General features: G+C 41.6%; 1 protein-coding gene, 1 long non-coding RNA gene and 1 other non-coding gene across 7 annotated transcripts in view; 2 read left to right on the forward strand and 1 right to left on the reverse strand.

The window, feature by feature from the left end:
• Positions 1 to 18,717, reverse strand: part of ATP6V1G1 (ATPase H+ transporting V1 subunit G1) — a 307,353-nt gene that overhangs the window by 22,409 nt on the left and 266,227 nt on the right. The gene's annotated exons all lie outside the window — the stretch shown is intronic.
• LOC126937546 (uncharacterized) lies at positions 7,357 to 18,227 on the forward strand. The gene is made up of 4 exons (XR_007719769.1): positions 7,357 to 7,628; positions 8,147 to 8,368; positions 14,938 to 15,016; positions 15,565 to 18,227. It is a non-coding gene; the product is annotated as an uncharacterized LOC126937546 (long non-coding RNA).
• LOC126938199 (small nucleolar RNA U13) lies at positions 8,279 to 8,378 on the forward strand. Its single transcript, XR_007720020.1, has one exon. It is a non-coding gene; the product is annotated as a small nucleolar RNA U13 (small nucleolar RNA).

Here is an 18,717-nt window from a genome sequence, read left to right on the forward strand (position 1 = left end):
ATCACTTACCTATAAGAACCACTGGCTCCTCCCATTAATTAATTGATTACTTATTTCTTTTTCTTCTGTGTTTGGTTTTGGTTTTTGTTTTTGTTTTGAGACAGGGTCTCACTTTGTTGCCCAGGGTGGAGTGCAGTGGTACATTCATAGCCCACTGTAGCCTCTACCTCCCAGGATCAAGTAATCCTCCCACCTCAGCCCCCCAAGTAGCTGGGACTCTTGGCTTTTTAATTTTTTGTAGAGATGGAGGTCTCTGTCTCTTTTTTTTTTTTTTTTTTTTTTTTTTTTTTTTTGAGTTGGAGTTTCACTCTTGTCGCCCAGGCTGGAGTGCAGTGGAGCGATCTTAGCTGGCTGCAACCTCTGCTTCCCGGGTTCAAGCGATTCTCCTGCCTCAGTCTCCTGAGTGGCTGAGATTACAGGTGTGTGCCACCATGCCCAGCTAATTTTTGTATTTTTCATAGAGATGGGGTTTCGCCATGCTGGCCAAGCTGGTCTCAAACTCCTGACCTCAGGTGATCCACCCACCTTGGAACTCCCAAAGCGCTGGGATTACAGGTGTAAGCCACTGCTCCAGGCTCCACTAATTTAGATAAGACTCCCTTCCATAGGATTCACACATGACTTCCAGGTATTTGTGACAAGGTCAAATGCAGACCCTTCAACTCCGTGTTCCTTTTTTCATGAGCAATTAAGATTAGAATTTCCTGTCCCCCTGAAACTAGCTAGAGACAAAAGTAAACATTTTCTGTTCAGCTGGCAGAGACTTCCCCTGATTGCAAAACTATTCTAAACTGTTCATCATGCACCTGTGACTTGCCTATTCTTAACTATAAAGGTCTAAGGCAAAGCTACTTTGCCACAATACTTTGATCTTCACATCTACATGGCTCTCCCTATTGCAATAGCCTCAATAAAATGATATCCTTAATTGTCCTATGCATTTTGTCTCTTTTTTTTTTTTTTTTTTTTTTTGAGACAGAGTCTTGCTCTGTCACCCAGGCTGGAGTATAGTGTAACGATCTTGGCTCTCTGGAACCTCTGCTTCCTGGGTTCAAGTAATTCTCCTGCCTCAGCCTCCCAAATAGCTGGGATTACAGGTGCCCGCCACCACGCCCAGCTAATTTTTTATGTCTTTAGTAGAGATGGAGTTTCACCATATTGGTCAGGCTGGTCTCGATCTCTTTACCTTGTGATCCACCCACCTCGGGCTCCCAAAGTGCTGGGATTACAGGTATGAGCCACCACGTCTGGCCCCTATTAGTCTATTTTTTTTTTTTTTTTTTTTTTTTTTTGAGACGGAGTCTTGCTCTGTAGCCCAGGCTGGAGGGCAGTGGCCGGAACTCAGCTCACTGCAAGCTCCGCCTCCCGGGTTTACCCCATTCTCCTGTCTCAGCCTCCCGAGCAGCCGGGACCACAGGCGCCCGCCACCTCGCCGGGCTAGTTTTTTGTATTTTTTAGTAGAGACGGGGTTTCACCGTGTTAGCCAGGATGGTCTCGATCTCCTGACCTAGTGATCCGCCTGTCTCGGCCTCCCAATATAAGTCTATTTTTAAAAATGTATCCTTTACTTGGTCACTTCCCCCCTTCAAATATTACAGTTTTTCTTTTACTTTTTTTTTTTCTCAAAGTATAAAAAGCATGAAATATAAACAGGCTTTTTTGCATTGCACATGTAGAGGTGTGCAATTGAAGCATCATGGAACTATCTTACACCAAAAAAACCATCAAATCTTAAACAATTCCTTAAAAATCTCAAGGCCCAGAAAGAACTAAAACCCACTTTTTTTTCGTTACACATATAATTCAAATATTCTGTCTGAAGAAATACACTTAATCATTTTCGCTGTCTTCCATATCTGCACGGTGGCACACTTATAAAAATACGCCTGTATGATCATGTTTAGTCTTACTGTTTCCAGCCAGGTTTTTTTCTTTCTTTCTTTTTTTTTTTTTTGAGATAGACTCTTACTCATTGCCCAGGCTGGAGTGCAGTGGCATGATCTCAGCTCACCATAACCTCTGTCTCCCGGGTTCAAGCAGTTCTCCTGCCTCAACCTCAAGAGTAGCTGGGATTACAGGTGTGTGCCATCACGCCCGGCTAATTTTTTTATTTTTAGTAGAGACGAGATTTTGCCGTGTTGGCCAGGCTGGTCTCGAACTCCTGACCTCAGGTGATGCACCTGCCTCAGCCTCCCAAAGTGCTGGGATTACAGGCCTGAGCCACTGCACCCGGCTGCCAGCCAGGTGTAAAACCTCAAAGCCAGCCATCTAGAAAAAACAGGTAGTCAGAAAGTTGATCTCTTTCCCACCTCTCTAACCCCAATAACTATGAAGTCAGTTTTTATGACAGGACTCCAAACACTGGATTGTGATGAGAAATGCTAGGTCCAGTTTCTTCATAATCCTTTTTGGCATGGCATACTCAGTAGACGCCAGCATGTATCCTCCAAATCAGACTGTATTGCTGCATGTGTTGCATAGTGATCTGTGTATCAGTAGGTTCTGGCCTCAATCTACTGCTACTCAATTCTTCACTTAATTCCTGGCATCTTAGAGTTCTTTTCAGATCTCTCATAAGCAATATTCAAAGTACCTGAACATAGTTGAACCTCCAGAGAGGACAATATTCTTGCAGGGACGATGTCTGACATTCACAGGACAATCCTGAATTACTTCATCTGCAACCTCCCACCTCGATCTCCCAAGTAGCTGGGACTACAGGTGTGCGCCGCCACACCTGGCTAATTTTTGTATTTTTGTAGAGACAGGGTTTCTCTATGTTTCTGCAGGGCTCGAGCGATCCACCCACCTCGGCCTCCCAAAGTGCTGGGATTACAGGCATAAGCCATCATGCCCAGCCTCTGGTGAGTCTTCTCTCAGGCTGAACCTCCCTCTTTTTCATAGAAGCTCTTTGACTTTATCTGGGATCTAGTTTGGTAATAAGGCCTTTTTTTTTTTTTTTTTTTCTTCTTTTGAGATGGACTTTCACTTTTGTTCCTCAGGCTGAAGGGCAATGGCACGATCTCAGCTAACTGCAACCTCTACCTCCCAGGCTCAAGTGATTTTCCTGCCTCAGCCTCCCAAGTAGCTGGGATTACAGGCATGCGCCACCATTCCCAGCTAATTTTGTATTTTTAGTAGAGATGGGGTTTCACCATGTTTGTCAGACTGGTATCGAACTCCTGACCTCAAGTGATCTGCCCACCTCAGCCTCCCAGAGTGCTGGGATTATAGGCATGAGCCACTGTGCCCAGCCAAGACCTCCTTAATAAATGGCCTTGCATCCTTCTTGGGACTATAAAAAGCTTTTGTCTTTTCTGGCAAGCACTTCCTATGAGGATAGCATCATCACAGAGCAGAGTCTGGTTTCTACAGAATTTATGTTCTGTCTGTGAGGCATGCCTTTTCCGGTGAATTTTCTTTTGTTTTTTTCTGCATGCCTGATACAATATTTCATGTGGTCCGCACGCCTGGCTTAAAAGTTTTGAGGCAATCTTACTTTGGTTTCATTTTGGATTGGTTATGCGTATCTGCAAATGACTTGGGGTTCTTTTATTTTTCCCTGCTTGTTTCTGAACATCTTCTGAGGGCAAAAAAAAAAAAAAAAAAAAAAAAAAAAAAAAAAAAAAAAAATTCTAAGTGGTGGGCACAGGTGGGCCTATTAAAAGCCACTAGGGGCTGGGCGCGGTGACTCATGCCTGTAATCCCAGCATTTTGGAAGGCCGAGGCGGGCAGATCACCTGAGGTCAGGAGTTCAAGACCAGCCTGGCCAACATGGCAAAACCCCGTCTCTACTAAAAATACAAAATTAGCCAGGCGTGGTGGTGCATGCCTGTAATCCCAGCTACTCGAAAGACTGAGACAGGAGAATCGCTTGAACCCAGGAAACGGAGGTTGCAGTGAGACAAGATCATGCCATCGCACTTCAGCCTGGGCAACATGAGCAAAACTCCATCTCAAAATAATAAAAAATAAAAGCCACTAGGGTAGTTGCCACCATCTATGAGGGACTCTTGTCCCTGAAGAAAAAGTCTCCCATGTTAAGATAAACAGGTATGATTACTACGGGAGTGCCTGCCAGTCTCAAGAAAATGTCCACGTGACTAGGGAAAACTTGGTCACAGGTTGGACAATTTCGGGCAAAGGCCATCTGCCAGGTATAAAAAAAGTATTCTGTACACTGTAAAAAAAAAAAAAAACACGGGTCCAAGCCCCTGACATTCCCAGCAGGGCTTATAGGGGTTTCTTTTGCTTTCAAAAGGTTAATAAAAAATGGGACAGGATTCTCAAAATTCTAGGCATGCCAGACTCTCTGGGATGGGACTCCAGCTGGAAAGATGTTCAAAACTGATGGCCCTTTTTCATGCACATTTTTAAACTGATGGGCAAACTATACCAATGATAATTTGTGGCCATTATGGGAATTATTTGAATTTTCTAAACTTGTTTTTCTCAGAAAACCTCAACTACAGAGTTAAGCAGTCTAAACACTGGATGCATAAAGAGCCTTCTAACCTCTGTATGTACTTTTGTTGTTGTTGTTTATTCTGAATCTGCTAATTTTTTCACTTGTATTAAGATAAATCTTTTACTAAAGGCTACTTGGAGGTTTTCATTTTTTCTCCAACCCCTAAATGAAATATAAACATCCAAGGGTTCACTAAAACAATTCATTTGAAACTGAAAAAAGGTGGGGAGAAGTTTAAAACAAAAAAAAGACTTTTTAAAACCAAACTGCTATGGAAACTGCTTTGCCCAAAATTTGGTTCACAACCTTCATTATATTACATCTCAGGACAAATAAAAATTTTCAAGTTTAGCCATATGAACATGACCCTAACTTGTCCCATTTTGTTAGAGATATAATTTGGATCCAACTGTATTTTTATAAGCTGACAAGTTTATATTACTCTGTTTTACTGTATTATGATTAGAATTTTAAAGTAAAAACTGTAAATTTTTTGTTTTTCTTCATCTATATGTTTTTACTTTTTGTGTCTACATATTTTATGTATATGATTTTAAATTTACAAAGATCTCTATTTAATTGGCTTGAAGGAAAATAATTAAGTGCTTAAAAAAGTAATTTATTAGAAATACAGTAATTAATACAAATGCTTTTACGTTCACATGAGCATAAATCCTTTTTTTTTTTTTTTTTTTGAGACAGAGTCTTGCTCTGTCGCCCAGGCTGGAGTGCAGTGGCACAATCTCTGCTCACCACAACCTCCGTCTCCTGGGTTCAAGTGATTTTCCTGCCTCAGCCTCCCTAGTAGCTGGGATTACAGGTGTGTGCCACCACTCCTGGCTAATTTTTGTATTTTTAATAGTGATAGGGTTTCACCATGTTGGCAAAGCTGGTCTCGAACTCTTGACCTCGTGATCTGCCCACTTCGGCCTCCCAAAGTGCTGGGATTACAGGTGTAAGCCACTGCACCTGGTGGGTAATCTTTTGTAAGTAAACTAATCTTAAAATTATTGGTAAAATAGGCTGGGCGTGGTGGCTCACACCTGTAATCCCAGCACTGTGGGAGGCTGAGGTGGGCAGATCACTTGAGGTCAGGAGTTTGAGACTGGCCTGGTCAACATAGTGAAACCCCATCTCTACTAAAAATACAAAAATTAGCTGGGCATGGTGGCGCACACCTGTAATGTCAGCTACTCAGGTGGCTGAGGCAGGAGAATCACTTGAACCTGGGAGTTGGAGGTTGCGGTGAGCTGAGATTGTGCCATTGCATACCAGCCTTGGCAACAGAGTGAGACTCCACCTCAAAAAAAAAAATTGTTGGTAAAATAAAAATAAAAATGTCTTCAGAATTCTTAGCATAAATTTTTGCCTGAGTTTACTGGTCAGGAAGTTCTATATTTGTCTCTGCTAGATGTTGTAAGGTCATAGACCCACAAATCCAGCCTTAAAAGCAAAATTATCTTTGTGTAATTCTTTGATGAATAAGGCTAGTTTAATATTGTTTAAAACAATTTTTTTTTTTTTGTAGTGATGGGGTCTTGCTATGTTACCCAGGCTAGTCTCAAACTCCTGAGCTCAAGCAGTTCTCCTGCCTCAGCCTCCCAAAGTGTTGGGATTATAGATGTGAGCCACTGCACCTAGCCAGTACAAAATTATTTTAAAAAAGAACATGAATATATGTTTTTTAATTTAAAAATAATAATTATATCTAATTTGGACATTATTTAAACGTTGTTTCAAAATATAGATTTAAGATGAAAATAAAGACAAGACAGAAATCAATAAGTAAAAGAGACATGCAAAGAAAATTATAAATATGAGAAGATATCTTTGGTAAGAAAGATGAAAAAGATACATAATTTGTATGAGAAAGAATCTTATGTGGTAAAAATGATAAAGAAAAAGAAAAGTAAATTTTTGTCTTAAGGTAGAATAATTGTTTGTTTCAATATTAAAAAAGAAAATCTAAAACAAAATTAGGCCTAAGCAAGCCATAAGATGTTTGAGCAACTTGCAAAAGGTTTGTGAAAGATGAATCTTATGAAATGAATTTTGCATGTAATCAAGTTGGCTAAATTTAGAAGGAAATTGTTTATAAATTTTTCTGAAAATTGAATATACTGATACAAAACCAAAAACTAGTTATCTATGTTTAAAGTGATAAGGGTTTACTGGAGTGTCATTGCTCTTAGTTTTTTAAAAAAAATTACAAGAGGTTTTGATTTTTAATTCTGAAATCTGGTTGGGTGTGGTGACTCACACCTGTAATCCTGGTGCTTTGGGAGGCCGAGGCAGGAGGATTGCTTGAGGCCATGTGTTTGAGACCAGCTTAGGCAATATCATGAGACCCCAATCTCTACAAAAAAAAATTAAAAATTAGCCAGGCATGATGGTGCACACTTGTAGTTCCTCCCTTGCCCCTCACCTTCGCAGGAGGCTGAGGTGGGAGGATCAGTTGAGCTCAGGAGTTTGAGTCTGCAGTAAGCTATGATGGTACCACTGCACTCCAGTCTGGGGAACAGAATAAGATCCTATCTCTAAAAAAAAAAAAAAAAAAAAAAAAAAAAACCCCAGAAATCTATTTCTTCAAATTTTTTACCATCTTCTGAACTATAACCTCTTCCTGTTTTATGGTTTCTGTTTAATTTCTCTATAGTAATTTAATTTCTCAAACTAGAGTCTTTCTCTTGAAGATTTTCAGATTTATGTCTCAGAAGTGCAACTTCTGCTGCACCTCATTGCACATGATTTGCAAGTCATACACCATTGCCTTCTGCTCTTCCTCCTTCTCCTCTTAAGAAGGCACACCTTTTTTTTTTTTTTTTTTTTTGAGACGTATTCTCACTCTGTCACACAGGCTGGAGTGCAATAGCGTGGTCTTGGTTCACTGCAACCTCCGCCTTCCGAGTTCAAGCAATTCTCCTGCCTCAGCCTCCTGAGTAGCTGGGACTACAGGCACATGCCACCACACCGGGCTAATTTTTGTATTTTCAATAGAGACAGGGTTTCACTATGTTGTCCAGGCTGGTCTTGAATTCCTGACTTCGTGATCCACCTGCCTCGGCCTCCCGAAGTGCTGGAATTACAGGCATGAACCACCGCGTCTGGCCACACTTTTTTTTTCTTAATTAACTTAATGACTCTCTCCCTTGACATTTTGGTAAGCTTCTGTACTTATTTTATCTGGTTCTAACTCTGTTGTTGAGGCCTAATGCTGATATGTTTGTCTTAAAGGCCTAGAAAAGCAATGTTTTCCTCAAGAATAACTTGATTCTGTGCTATTGGCTTTTCTTGATATGTCTGAATTATTCCATGTAACCAGGAAACTTAATGTGCTTTTACTTTTTCTAAGAGCCATATGTTTCCCTGCTCAAGGTACTTATTTTTTTGTTTACTTCTTCTATAACATAGTGTATACTCATAACCTTGGATACACACTCATCAAGTGTCAAATTGAATTCAAGTACCTTTTCATTAGGTTAGATTTTCAGGTTATCTAAAAGGACTTCCTATAAGAAGCAACTACACTGCAGGAGTATTTATTTTTTGGTAATTGGCCTAGGAAACAAAGATTCTGTGTTTTATCAAGGTAATTTCCTGTGCTTCATGCTGTCTTTTTTAGTTTGTTGTTGTTGTTGTTGTTGTTGTTTTTGAGACTGAGTCTCACTCTGTTGCCAGGCTGGAGTGCAGTGGCGTGATCTCGGCTCACTGCAACCTCCGCCTCCCAGGTTCAAGCATCAGCCTCCCAAGTAGCTGGGACTACAGGTGCATGCCACCATGCTCAGCTTACTTTTAAAATCTTCAGTCACAATCCTTTTGTAGTTCATGAGGGTGATTGAGTGTTCACACTCATGTGTGAGATGTGCCACCCTCAGACCTTGAAATCTGCAGTCACTCTTGGTAAGTGAACAACTATTATTTCACTATGATCTGCAATTCTGTTTTAATTAAATGTTTTATACATTTTGACATATTTGGCTGGCTTTCTCAATATCAGAGTTCTAAATGAAGTCTTTTCAACCTAGAATTATCTTTGAGATTTTCTAGTTGGGCTCCTGGAGAACCTCAAAGGATGGATTTTTCAGCTTGTAGAGATGTTAAACTAATTAGGCTTGTTTGATGTATTGAGTTGTATGAGAAGCATTGGAGGCACAGATGAGATCAAATAACAAAGTGATGCTAAATCTTCTCTAAGTTATATTTATACGGCTATGTTATTGATGTGAAAGATCTAAAAATTATGTAAAATTTATAAATGTTTGATGGTCCTAATGCGATGCTGTTAGTCATTTTTCTGGTTGTTGTCTTAAAATGCTGTATGCAATAAACATAACTGGGTTTCCTTTTCAATTGCTGAACCCTCATCAGATTTTTAACCATGGCTGTTTTAAGCCTCTGTCTTCCACAGTTTTAATTCTTCTTTAAATGCATCTGCAATCAGATTCATGGAAAAGACTCTGGCCAGTATGCCTGAATATAGGTTTCTGATAAGTTTAAGATCAATGGACTAAGTAAAGATATTCAGGACCCCCATGAAGAAACTGATAAATTCATGAAACTAACAACTAAGATTAAACAGAACAAAAATTAATTACATGAGATTAAATATCTAATGAAGACAGATATTTGAAACATGGTTAGTTTTTTACCTAAACGTTTTGTTTTCCAGATTTAAGGAGACTTTCTCTCTCAATCTAGCTATAGTTTACAACCATTTGGTAAAGTATACTTTTGTGAACAAAACTGGCAACATTTACTTTTTCTCTGTCCCTCCAAAATTTGGAAACTATTTGTGAGTATTCCTAATTTTTATGGCAATGAAGTTGTTTGTATAAGTTTAATTAGAAACTGCTTTTTTAATAACAAGGTACAATTGGAAACATTGGTTACGTTACCAAGCTTTTAAATGTAACGTCATATTTTTAAGTTATTTATAGGTATAGTAGAAAAAGTCTGAAGTCTGCCTTAGATTAGCTTTCTAGCTTTTAAAGTCAAATCTGAGGTTCCTACGTGGTCAATTACTATTTCTGCTGTGCTTGTGTGAATTTATCAGGCCAAATTTGATAAAACACAAATAACAACAAATTGGTCTTACTCGGATTATCTTTGTTAGAAATCAGAATGACTGTAGAAAGAAAAGTTGTGTTTCTATATTTCTAAAGAAAAATTAAAATATACCTGTTATTAGATTGTAACCCTGTGTGGGGTATTTTTGTTTGTTTGTTTGAGTTTTTATTATTTACCTGTGGACTGAACTGGATCTTAAATTCTTCTAGGTTCCTCCAGTCCACTTTTCTCCCATGAAATTACTAAGAATGGGAACTGCTCTTTCCTAAAGCCCTGTAAGCTGAAGTTAGACAACTTGATGTAAATTTCAAGGGTCAAGCTTCATGCCTGATGTGTGGGCCACACCAAAAGTTCACCAAACCACCCAATGCCATAACCAGAGACATTTAAACTACAAACCAGGGTGAGCAGCTGACATCTTCATGCTGTGGACATGCTGTTCCTAAAGTGATGGAACAAGATTTCCCATCATAATGAAACTCTTGCCCCTCTGAATTTTTCCTTGCTTATGCCTAACTTTTTCATTTGGCATAATAATGATATAATTAAAATTTCACAGTCAGCAACTTCTGCAGGGAACTTGACCAAATGTTGCAGCTGTCATGCCAATCCTGAATATTTACATAGCCTAAAAAAAAAAAAAAAAAAGGTTTAGTCCATCCAATAGGTAACTTTAACAAAATCCCTAATACAACTGCTACTCTTTGCTTTAACTCAACCCAGTCATGAGATCATAGATGATAGAATTGCTCTTGATTGTCTAGCTGAAAAAGGCAGTGTCTTTGCTATTGCTAATACTACATGCTGTACCTGGATAAATTCCTCTGGGGAAGTCGAGACCCCAATACACAAAATAAGAAAACAGGCCACATGGAAGCAATAGGTCTCACCTAATTCGCCATAGTCATTTGATTTATTAGTTGGTTGCCTTTAAGCGTTCGTTCATGGTTCAAAGCTATTAGACGAGCTGAAATTCTCATATTAGTATCAATGATACTTTGTGTTTTCCTTTTTAAACTTTGTATCTGTTGTCTGTTAAATTTCTGCAGGAGTAGGACTTCTAACAATAATACTGTCCCAGCGCTTTGAATGCTAGCCAACGCCTACGGAACAGACCAAATTAAACTTGACAATGGCCTCTAGACAGACTTAGCCTGACAGGCACCCCCTCCAAACCTCCCTTGTAGCTCAAATGTAGCTAAAAGGGTTTTGACACTTACTCCTAGTTGCCAGTCAATTCCTTCTGATGTGGGACCAGACTAACAACTCAGAACAGGTTACCTCCACACCAAGAGACAGTCAAAACCTAACCATAAGATAATTAATCAAAGATGCTTTCAGAGAACGATCTCAATTAAAAAAGAAATGTAAAAAAGTTGTCAGAATCAAAATGGAATCACTTGTGTCAAACCAGATTGACAAATGAAGCCACGAAGGGGGATTCTCATGCACATGCACGTGGTAACAAGAACGGTCACAAGAGACTACAAAAACAACCTTGCACAAAAGTTGCTACAACAGCACACAAAAAAATACTTCTGTGGGCTGGGCATAGTGGCTCATGCCTATAATTCCAGCATGTTGGGAGGCCAAGGCGGGTGGATCACCTGAGGTCAAGAGTTCGAGACCAGCCTGGCCAACATGGTAAAACTCCATCTCTACTAAAAATAAGTAAAAAAAAAAAAAAAAAAAAATTAGCCGGGTGTGGTGGTGCATGCCTGTAATTCCAGGTACTCAGGAGGTTGAGGCAGGAGAATCACTTGAACCCAGGAGGTGGAGGTTGCAGTGAGCCAAGATCGTACCATTGTACTCCAGCCCGGGCGGCAAGGATGAAACTCTGGCTCAAAAACAAAACGAAACGAAACAATCCTTGTCTTTCTTTACTTCCCTGAATATACCCATGTGTACTCCCATTGCAATGCTCATTCCTCAATAACAAACATCATTTTCTCTTAGAGAGCTTCTCTCTCTGTTATTTGGGTTGACCGAAGAATCGAGACCACACTCAGTGTCTGCCACTCCCTCAGTTCATTTATAAGCCAAGAGGTCAGAGGCAGCAGATCCTTGCACACGGGTTGCCATGCTTTTACTCATGTGACCTGCAGCCCAGGAGTAGCAGAGCTGTCATTGCTCCACTTGTTTCTCTGTGACCTTTTGGTGGGCTCCAGCCCATTCCCAACTTCCAGTATCTACATCTCTTAGCCCAGAGGCTTTTTTATTTTCCACAGAACTGAGGAAGTTGGCTCCTTCCAGCACAGGGGAGGGTGAAAGTGACTGAGAATTAGTATCCTCAGAGAGCAGCCTTCAAACAGTAACAGCAGGAAGTTGGTATATAAATACATCTATTCCCTCCTCCTTTGGGTGGGATAATTCTGAAGCATATGTTTCATGCTGGGTTTCCCCCCAGGGAATTAAACTCTAGTTGCCCACTATGGTAGCTTGCTTAATAATGCACTTTCCCTTCCTTGTATCACTTCCTTTTTTGGTGGGGGGATGGTCTTGCTCTGTCGCCCAGGCTGGAGTGCAGTGACACCATCTCGGCTCACTGCAACCTCTGCCTCCTGGGTCCAAGAGATTCTCCTGCCTCAGCCTCCCGAGTAGCTGGGGTTACAGGTGCCCACTACCATGCCCGGTTAATTTTTTGTATTTTTAGTAGAAACAGGTTTTTGCCATGTTGGCCAGGCTGGTCTTGAACTCCTGACCTCAGGTGATCTGCCTGCCTTGGCCTCCCAAAGTGCTGGATTACAGGCGTGAGCCACCACGCCTGGCAGTCTTTGTGTCACTTCCACACTCCCCTATCAGTCTGCCCTGCACCTTCCAAAGGCAAACTTGTATTCAAATCCTTTCTTCTGAGAACCCATGCTAATCACCAGACTCAACTGATTAGACAAGGAAAGAGCCTTGACCCAAGACAGCCATTGTGTTTGGCCACAACTCTGCTGTGTACATGGTTATGGTTAGGAAAGCAATCCGACTTTTTCTCAAGGAGCACAGAAGGAAGACATTAAAGTAGGAAAAAGGAAAGAGTAATGAATGAGCTGGCTTTTGGGAATGGTGGCATCCTGGAGGAGGCAAGTGTCCTCCTGAGTCCTGACTATCCCACCCCACTGATGGGCTTCCCTGAGAGTGCCAAGATGTCTGTGCACTTTTTTTGTTTTTTTCAGATGGAGTCTCGCTCTGTCGCCCAGGCTGGAGTGCAGTGGCGCGATGATCTCAGCTCACTGCAAGCTCTGCCTCCTGGGTTCAAGAGATTCTCCTGCCTCAGCCTCCTGAGTAGCGGGGATTCCAGGCATGCGTCACCATACCCAGCTAATTTTTATATTTTTAGTAGAGACAGGGTTTCTCCATGTTGGTCAGGCTGGTCTTGAACTCCTGACCTTGTGATCCGCCTGCCTCTGCCTTCCAAAGTACTGGGATTGCAGGCGTGAGCCACCGTGCCCGGCCATCTCTGCACTTTTATAACAACTTCCACCACCTGCCTCAACCTGAGCACAGCTACCCTCACAATCTTAAAAGGCCCAACTCATGGAGACTTTAGAGTCAGACAGACCTCAGTTCAGATCAGTCTTGTGTGGTCTTCAATGAATGACTTTCAGCCTCTGAGCCTCAATTTCCTCAGTTCTGAATGGGAGAACACTATCTCACATGTGTTTGTGAGGACTAAATAAAGCAATGTGCGCTAAGCAACCTGATACATAGTTTGTTGTCAGTAAATGTAGCTCTGTCCCTTACCTGAGCTCTTCTACAGATACTGGCATCTACAAATAGGTCCTGTCTTTTGGTCGTCATGGTGACCCTAGGCAAGCTATAAATTTCCCCTAATGAAGTTGAGATAGTTTCTGTTTTTGTGCTGTGCCTGTCTGTGTCTCGGATAGATTAAAAACTCTCAAAGGAGTCACAATTTAGAATGTGTAGTCTGACCATTTGTAGTCCACATCACCCACTTTGATACAGGCAAAACCAATCAAAGAGGGAAAGCAGAAAAGGTTCAACTCAGTCTTCCCTGAGCACAAAGGTGCTCTGTATTTTTGGTGGTTTAGGAAACAACTGGAGGGTGGGACTGGCAACAATGGGAATTGTTGGTTGGCTTTGGAAGGAAGCCTTTGGCCAGTTGGTGTCATTCAAGAGGCCACTGATCGGGCACAGCGGCTCATACCTGTAATCCCAGCACTTTGGGAGGCTGAGGTGGGAGGACTGCTTGAGCCCAGGAGTTCAAGAGCAGCTTGAACAACATAGGGAGAATATTATCTCTACAAAGTAAAAAGAAATAAATTGAAACCTAGCTGGTTGTGGTGGTGTGTGCCTGTGGTTCCAGGTACTTGGAAGGCTGAGATAGGAGGATCACTTGGACCCAGGAGGTTGAGGCTGCAGTGAGATATGGTCGTGCCACTGCACTCCAGCCTGGGTGACAAAGTGAAACCCTGATTTAAAAAAAAAAAAAAAAGGCCATGAAGCAAGCTCTTTATGGGTGCCCTTCATTTTATTTTCCCTTTGGGTAATTCATTTCGATTCAAAACAGCAAGCACACCTGAGTACCTGATTGTACCAGGTCTGGAGCTAGGCACGAGGGTCTCAGATATGAATCTAGCTCAGGGTCTGCCTCAGGGAGCTCATGATCAGCAACATTGCTTTCCTTCTTTGTAAAATGAAGGTGTCAGAGTACATGATTTTTAAATCCCTTCTCACCTTGAGTTTCTATCATTTGTATGAATCTGAGGTCAATTCTAAGAGGAAGCCTATGAAGAAAGGCTTTACTTGGCTGGGCGCGGTGGCTCACGCCTGTAATCCCAGCACTTTGGGAGGCTGAGGCAGGCGGATCACAAGTTCAGGAGTTCAAGACCAGCCTGGCAAATATATTGAAACCCTCATCTCTACTAAAACTACAAAAATTAGCTGGGCATGGTGGTGGGTGCCTGTAGTCCCAGCTACTTGGGAGGCTGAGGCAGGAGAATCGCTTGAACCAGGGAGGTGGAGTTTGCAGTGAGCCAAGATCATGCCATTGCACTCCAGCCTGGGTGACAGAGCGAGACTCCATCTCAAAAAAAAAAAAAAAAAAAAAAAAAAAAGGAAAGGCTTTACTTAAAGATAAAGATAAGGGTGAGAGACGATTGAGATGTCATGGATTTTTGCAAGTACCAAAATGCTCACCTAGCATCTCTCTTTCCATAAGTTAAAAAACAAACAAACAAACAAAAAAAACTGTCAGGTAACAGGGAACCTGGCATGTAAATAATCTGTGTCCACCACTGAGGTTCAAAATGTCTGGGCCAGACATCTATAGTCTGTTCTGCTTTAGCATTTGTTTTGAAAATGCAAATTTGTTCCAATGCAATTGATATATTGAAAAACAATTTGAGCGTAATGCAAATTTTGCATTTGTTTATGTGTGATTTCATCCACAGGACGCTAGGTGAAAGCAGAAAACGGCTTCCAGCTGAACTGAGCCATAAAGTGTCAAGTAAAAAACCAATCTGGACCAAGGTAAGAAAACTTTTATTTTTTCACAAGGGTCAGTGGACTATTGCAAAAGAAAGAACACTTTAACCACGAGATTTGTAAGCATCTCCAGGGTTAGGCAAAACCAGTTTTTCTTTTATGGAGAGAAGTCAACAAAGCTAGAAAAAACCAGTGTGAACACTAAGATAAAAAGCCGTGTGTGATGAAATAGAGCAGATCAGAGAATGTCAGCCTGCTCCCAGGAGGATCTCTCATAGGGAGGGGCTGTCTGCTGGCTGAGGTTGAGGGTGGGCCAAGGCTCAGGGGCCTCAGGGAAGGAGAGAAGCTTAACTTAAGTTTAGTTAACAAAGATTTTGTTTCTGATTGATCAGTGGGGCAAAATACTTCAGCTAAGCATTTTACAAGGCTTATGAGAACAGCAGTTTGGAGGATCTGTCTGGCCTTGTCATAGGTTAACAAGGGGGCTTCCATGAGGCTTATCTAAGTCACATGTGAAGTGTCGCTCTTTGTAGTAAGCTGTTTCCAGAACACAGAAGGGTGACGGGATTTCTTTACCTATTGCTGTCTTCCAGGATAACAGGACACCAGTAAAATTCAACAGCATTGATAGGAATGCTGAATAGGAATTCAACAAAACATACAAATACATACATTTCAAACACCTACCAGCTGTCCCAGTTCTCCAAGTGTGTTATAAGCCACACCTCCCTCCAAATGGTGTTACAGCTGATGTTCCGATTTCAGATGACCCTCCTTCTGTCAGAGGTATTTGAACCAGAGTGACTCCATCTTGAATAGAGGGCTGGGTAAAATGAGGCTGAGACCTACTGGGCTGCATTTCCAGGAGGTTAGGTGTTCTTAGACACAGGATGACATAGGAAGTTGCCACAGGTCACAAAGACCTTGCTGATAAAACAGCATGTGGTACAGAAGCCAGCCAAATCCCACCAAAACCAAAATTACCATGAAAGTGACCTCTGGTTGTCCTCATTGCTCATTATACACTTATTATAATACTAAGAGACACTCCCACCAGTGCCATGACAATTTACAAATGCCATGGCAACATCAGGAAGTTAGTCTATATGATCTAAAAGGGGGAGGAACCCTCTGTTCCGGGAATTTTCCACCCCTTTCCCAGAAAACTCATGAATAATCCATCCCTTGTTTAGCATTTAATTAAGAAATAATGATAAAAAACAGCCAACCAGCAGCCCTTGGGGTTGCTCTGCTTATGGAGTTGCCATTATTTTGTTTCTTTACTTCTCTAATAAACTTGCTTTTACTTTACTATATGGACTCACCCCAAATTGTTTCTTGCACAAGGTCCAAGAACCCTCTCTTGGGGTCTGGATTAGGATTCCTTTCTGGTAACATTTCTACCACTGCACAGTATCTCACAAGCTGTCACCCTTTCTTCAACGTTAAACTTCAGGTTTTATTCAAGATAAACTGCCACATTTATTGTAGTGTGTCTTAGTCTGTTTTGTGTTGCTACAACAGAATACCACAGACTGGGTAATTTATAATGAACAGAAATTTATTTGGCTCATGGTTCTGGAGGCTGGGAAGTCCAAGAGAATGGCACTGGCTTCTAGCAAGGGCCCTCATGCTGCATCACGCCGTGGTGAAATGCTGAAGGCCAAGAGAGCACATGAGTGAAAAAGAGAGAAAGAAGGGAAGGGTGCCGAACTTATCCTTTTTATCAGGAACCCACTCCCACAATAACTAACCCAGTTCCATGATAACAGCATTAATCTATTCATTAGGGAAGAGCCCTCATGACCTAATCACCTCTTAAAGGTGATGCCTCTCAACAGTGTTGCATTGGGGATTCAGTCTCCAACACATGAAGTCTGGGGGACACATTCAAACAATAGTATGGTGTTTATGTCTTTCTTAACCATCAAATATGTGTGAGACTGTGCTACCATTTTTGTTAGTTTCCTATCTTTTTTTTAATGTGTCACTGACAATGTTTTTGAGTGTGCCCTAACTCCATTTTTCCATAAGCCCTATGACTTTATTTTATTTTATTTTGAGACAGAGTCTTGTTCTGTTGCCTAGGTTGGAGTGCAGTGGCACAGTCTTGACTCACTACAGCCTCTGCCTCCTAGGTTCAAGAGATTCTTGTGCCTCAGCCTCCCTAGTAGCTGGGACTACAGGTGTGCACCACAATGCCCGGTTAATTTTGGTATTTTTAGTAGAGATGGAGTTTCACCTTGTTGGCCAGGCTGGTCTTGAACTGCTGACCTGAACTGATCCACCTGCCTCAGCCTCCCAAAGTGCTGAGATGACAGGCATGAGCCACCACGCCTGGCCTACCCTATGATTTTTAATCACACAATTTTACATAGCACAATGATTTTTAGGAACACATAAATCATTTTATAGTGGAACTGTCTGTATTTGCAGCACAGTCAGCTCTTAGGAGAGGAAGCAGCCCAGGGTAATGGCACTTCACAACTCCAGGGACAATGGTTACGTGGCACCTTCTGTGGTGTGTATTCTGTGGAGTGTGCCCATAGGACCATGAATGTTTTGTGCCCAGCACAAGGGTTCCCAGCTGAGACGTGGACAGGGGCTGAGATCCAATGCTTACTCTGCCTTGGATCTCACACAGTCATCACATTCTCTGTCTACCCAGAGGGAGCTCCTGTTGCTAGCTCATAACACACAAAAGAGGAGAAAAGGGGTTTTAATTGCATTTGGAATTGAAGTGAAATAGTTGAAAAACACAGAATTGTATTGTAAATGTCAAAATGAGATTTTACTAACAGCCTAAAACAGTGCTTCCAAATCTCAAAGGAAAGGATGACATTTGTTGACCACTTATGGGCCAAGGCAACTGGCCAAGAGCTCTGACAGCCCCAGGCCCCACCCACGCTACTCAGAGGGTTAAGGGATTTATTTCTCCATCTGTCCTGCACTTTCATAGTTCAGTGTGCTGTGGCATCTTAATTGGATACCTCTGACCAAAAGTGAAGGTAAATTAAGGAACCTTACCAAGATGACATCATGGGACTCATTACTCAATGGGAAAGGCAAAGTGGGGGGCTGGGGGGCAGGGAAACAGGGGAGATATGTGTTAGTGCACCTACTGAAAGAGGGAAAGCAATTTCTATATTGAGGGGACCATACATCCTAATTTGCCCAGGACACTCCTGATTTATGCATCCTTTTTCATCCTCAAAAGGGTCCCAGTAACCCTATTTACACTCCAAAAAGTTAACACTTCTTAATCAATAATTGGTGAAACACCCTGTGGTGTGTGTGTGTGTGTGTGTGTGTGTATATATATATATATATATATATATATATATATATATATATATTTGGTCCTTGTCCTGTCCCTGGTTTTTGACAAGGAGCTCCTAAATCCTTTGACATTTTTTGAGTGAAAGGAGTGTCTTTTGTTACTCAAGGGAACCTTTGAGTCCTTGTCTGTCTTCAGCCATGTATGAAAGTGTATGCGAATAAGGTCAGTGTTGTTGGGCACCTAGATGACTTCAGGATGGGGCTGGTCATCAGAGGAATCAATCATGTGATTACAGGGCTGCAACATCCAGTCCCACTGGGGAGGGGACAGGGGTAGGAGTTTGAGCTCAATAACCAATGGCCAGTGATTTAATCAACCATGCCTATGTAATGAAATTGCCATAAAATCCCCCAAAGGGGACAGAAGGGTTTCAGAGCTTCTGAGTTGATGAACACATCCATGGATG

The sequence above is a fragment of the Macaca thibetana genome, chromosome 15 (assembly GCF_024542745.1).
Source record: "Macaca thibetana thibetana isolate TM-01 chromosome 15, ASM2454274v1, whole genome shotgun sequence".
In the NCBI taxonomy this organism is placed as follows: Eukaryota; Metazoa; Chordata; class Mammalia; order Primates; family Cercopithecidae; genus Macaca; species Macaca thibetana.